Source organism: Lygodium microphyllum, chromosome 3, assembly GCF_053477565.2.
Source record: "Lygodium microphyllum isolate KBCC chromosome 3, Lygodium_microphyllum_v1.1.10, whole genome shotgun sequence".
NCBI lineage: Eukaryota > Viridiplantae > Streptophyta > Polypodiopsida > Schizaeales > Lygodiaceae > Lygodium > Lygodium microphyllum.
The window spans coordinates 182,293,271-182,298,028 of NC_141137.1; positions in this window are offsets into that span (position 1 = coordinate 182,293,271).

Consider the following 4,758-nt stretch of genomic DNA (forward strand, 5'->3'; position numbering starts at 1 on the left):
GTGCATCCCACCTTGTTGTGGCATACAACACAAGAAGGAAGGCCACGGAACTTTATAGTATTGTGCACAGAAATAGATCATGCTTTGTGCATTGAGAGGCCCATCTCGTGCGTGCAATACTTGATTCATACATCTCACCTCTCTTTTGGATTTAAAAGGGCAAGGACTAGTCACTCACCCCACCCTTTATCTCACACTCTTTTGATAAATACAGAGGGTAGCCCATACTCACATCCCCATCCGATTGGGATGAAAGTTCACATGACTCAAGGAATTGTCGATGAAAATAGGCCTTGTCTGGTTGATGATGTCAAATTTTATCGGTTGATGAAAAGGTGTACCTAAGGAGATAGCCAATAGATCTGGACTTTCGATTGTAGGTGAAAGATGTCATCTACTGTAGGAGTCAAATGCACTAATGGAGTTACAGGATACAACACACCAAGGGAGGTGGCTTCAGAACTGCATCCTAGAAGGTCGACTAAAGAATCAACTAATCTATACTGTGGGGTGTCACCACCTTTTCCATAGCCAACTTCTCGTTCAAAAGCATTTGCTACCTTTTCTTGAATGAGGCTTGTTATGATAGGAAATTTCTTCATTTTCTCCCATAATAATTTTGATTTTATTTTTTTCTTCTTTAAAAAAAAACTCTTGAGGGTGTTTCCACATTTTCTCAAAGAATAGGTCGGCATGACAATGACCAAATTCCTTTCCTCTCATGATCGATATATATTTAGTTTTTTTAAAATTTTAATTCCAAGAGAAGAATGACAAGAATGCCATGTATTAGAACCATTCTCGCCACCTCTCTTGGATCAACAAGAAGGGAGCAAAGTAGGGGCAGGAGGTGGTTGTGAGGGGTTAGAAGAACGAGGCCACCTCATCAAGATGAGAATGATGGACATTAATAGCAGTATAAGAAGTAGGAATGAGTGATGCCTCAAAAGGAGAGAAACTGACGGTTGTGATTGTTAGGATCCCCGGGGATGAAAGTACTTCTTTAAGTGATAGCCATTAATTAGAAAGGGATTATGAGAGGCACCCAAGGCCTGTATTTGAATAGAGCCATTAGGGTTGATAGCAAGTACCTTATAGGGGTCCATCCAATGCTGTTGAGGTTTTCCTAGGAACTTGCCAAATCTCGAGTTATAGGCTAGGACTAAGTCACCTTCCTTGAATTCATTACGCTTGATTAAGATGTTGTGATAGGCTGCCTTTTGTTGCACCTATGTGGCTTCCATATACTATAAGGCCATCCAGTGAGTCTCGTCTAGGCATTCCAAGTACAAGAGATGGCACTGCAAGGACTCATTATCGCCTAGGCATTTTGTGATAGCCATGCATAGAGAGGGTAGCTCTACCTCAACTGAAAAAATGGCTTCTGTGCCATACACCAAACTGAAAATGTGTTTGTCATGTAGTAGCCTTAAGGGAGGTTTTGTATCCCTAGAGGGCCTCTATAAGTCAATCATCCCAATCACGAGGCAATGTGCAGCAATCATCCATATCAGGCTTGAACAGAGGATGCAATTGGTAACTTCGACTTGGCCATTGGCTCTGGGATAGTAGGGTGTGGACTTGCGATGGTAGATCTTGTACAGCTCTATTAGCTTCTCCATAATCTTGTTAAGGAAGTGAGTACCTCTACCACTTACTAGCCCTAGGGCATGCCAAAATGGGTGATAATATTCTCGTACAAGAACAGGGCCATGTTGTTGCCATCATCCCACTTCAAAGCTTTGGCTTTATACCTTTTTGCAACATTGCGAGGCATTCGAGCTCTATCACTATGTGGTTTCTTTCTCGATTTTCGACTTGCATAGTAGATAGGTTGATCTAACTTTGAGGAGCCTTTTTGACATAAGAGTGCACCTAACCCTTCTACTAATGTATCAATGTGCACATGGAATTTCTCTATCCAATCAGGAGGTTACAAGATGAGAGCTTCAATTAGACACTGCTTCACAGTGTTGAGCACTTCATAACAATTAGTAGTTCATGTAAACTCTGCATCTTTTCTCAGGAGCTTATGCAAGGGGACCGCCTTTATTACAAAGTGTGTAATGAACCATCTATAATAGACCACATGGTTGAGGAATCCCTCAACTTTTTGAGGTTGGTTGGTGTTGTTAGAGGTGCACTTCTCGATATTGGCAGGGTCTGTTGCTATCCCTTGTGGAGAGATAATGTGGCCAAAAAAATTTTCCGAAGAGACTCCAAAGACACATTTGTTAGGGTTGAGAGAGATCTTGTACTCTCAACATTTGTAAAGCATTGCTTCAAGTGTCCCTAGTACTCATGAATTAGGCTATAGACACAAAAGTCATCCAAGTATACCTCATTGAAAGATAGCAGGAGCATCATATAGAGCCCAAATGGTATTACTCTTTAAGCATAGGTTCCCCATTTTGTTGTGAAAGTTGTTTTGGATTGATCTTCTTTTGCGATCTGGACTTGGTTATATCCATGAATCCATCCGAGAGGGAGTGAAGCTCATGTCCAACCACTGTGTCTAATAGTTGGTCTATAAAAGGGATAGAAAAATGATCCTTCTTAGTCTTGGATTTTAACTTTCAGAAGTCCACACATATTTGTAGTTTTCCATTCTTCTTGGGTACTACCATGATGGGCGAAATCCATTCACTATTGGCCAGTGGATAGATAAACTCGGCTCAAGAAGCTTCAACAATTTGTCTTTCACTAGGCTAAGTAATTTGGATTCATGTGCCTTTGTCTTTGCCGCACAAGTTTGGCATTAGGCTCTAGGTTGATGTGATGCTAACACATCGTGGGATCAATCCCCTTTATATCTTTGTAGAACCATGCAAACATGTCCAAGTTCTCCTTTAATAGGTCATGTAGAACCGATAGCTCCTCTTCTAGAAGACTGGTTCCCACCTTTGGGTGCCATTCAAAACCATCTGTATCCATAAAAGTTAATTTCTTTTCACCTTCCACTTTGTGGATGAAGGTCCTAGGATTGCTTCTGGGTATAGATCCGACTCCTTCAAGGGAGTGGCCTCTTCTTCTAATGTTCCATTGGAACCGACTTCCTCTTTCAATGAGGATTGGGCTTGCTCCTTGGGATGCTGAAAGGGTATTAGGGTTGTTTCAGATTTTATGGGAGAGTTTATTATCTCTTGACTTGAGGACTTGTCTTCCAAGGATGCATCCAGGAACATCACACAATAGGAACCTTCGGAGCTCCATTTGGGATGTAGGATTGGTGGTTCTTGGCGAGGTGCATCATCATCACCCTTTCTTGAGAAGGGTAAATTCGAGCAACAAGAGCTACTATCAAAGGAAGGATTATTTTGCTTAATCCATTTCTTATGGATATTTTGCATATGTTGTGACTCATTATCGTCTAAAGGATACTAGACTCATTTTGTCTAGCAGCATGGGTTCTTCAACTTCTATCGCCTCTGAAACTTCCTTCTCATTTGTATTCTCCTTAGGCTTGATAGATCCTTGAAATTCACTTTTATAATCTTCTTCTACACTATCATCGTCGTAAGAGAATAATAGATTCTCTATCATATCCTCTATTTATGCTTCTATATTTGGCTTTGCTTTTGTATCTGGCTCTTCTATAGCCATATGGTAACAGGGAGAATAGTACATCCATGCCTCTATCTCACTGTCAGAGGTAATTTCAGAAGTCATTCTTGGTTTAGGTAGGAGGTAGTCACCCATTGTGACAAAAACTTTCCTTATTTCGAGAGTTGGCTTATAGTGTCCACTATCAGGGACTGTGCCTCTATTTTCTTGGGAAAGATCTATTTGATAGCCTCTTCGTCTCCTAATGTGCCATTTGCTACTTCATTGGAGGAGTCTATTAATACTTCAAAGGGATCCTTTGAACCAATTTGTCCATGCTCTTACTTTAAAAAGCCATGGTCTTTCCAAAAGAAGAGGGTATGAGGTCCCATAGGAATTTGATTTTACCACCAAATAGATAAACCAATAATCTCATCTTGTGAGAGTTGTATTCATATATGGGAGAATGCCCAAAGGCTTAATTTTGCTTTGTCTACTAGTCTGATAAGCCATTATGTAGGTTGCATACCTTGCAAGCCTAAATTCTTCATTGTCACATCCATCATTATGTTCACTGATGAACCTCCATCAATCAATGTGTGTGCAATAAAACATCCTTCAATTCACACACTAATCTCTAGAGTATCGAGATCTAGAAAGGCATTAACCACATCTACTTCTTTCATAGATTCTGGGGCCTTATTGGACTTAGGGACAGTGGTAGGAGAAATCCTTAAGCCTCATCTTCTTGTTAATATGCTTTTAAATTTCTTTCAATACAAATGGGAGATAGCATTAGCAACTTCGAAATGTTACGTTTGGTTTGAAGGTGTCTAGGTCTTTGACCAAGTCATACTCTTTAATAGGATCAATGGGCTTCTCCAATCCGCTAGGGAATGGAGCAATACCCACTTTTATATTTTCTTTTTCATCTAGCAGTGGCAACATCTACACTTCTTCCATCACTAGGGATAGTTCTGTATGCTCTCTCTTGGACCTCCAGTCCTGTCTCTGTAACTACCATCGTATTAATCTATATTGTTGGATGGATTTGTATTGTACCATTCTGTTCTGTATTGTTCTATTTCTGCTTGGGAAGATTGAAATTCACCCTTTTGGCAAAGGGAATGTTCTATTTTGGAACTGTGGATTCTCTTTTCTTGGCACATGTTATTGCAACAACTTCCAATTCCACCAAGTTGGAGGTAGGTTCTT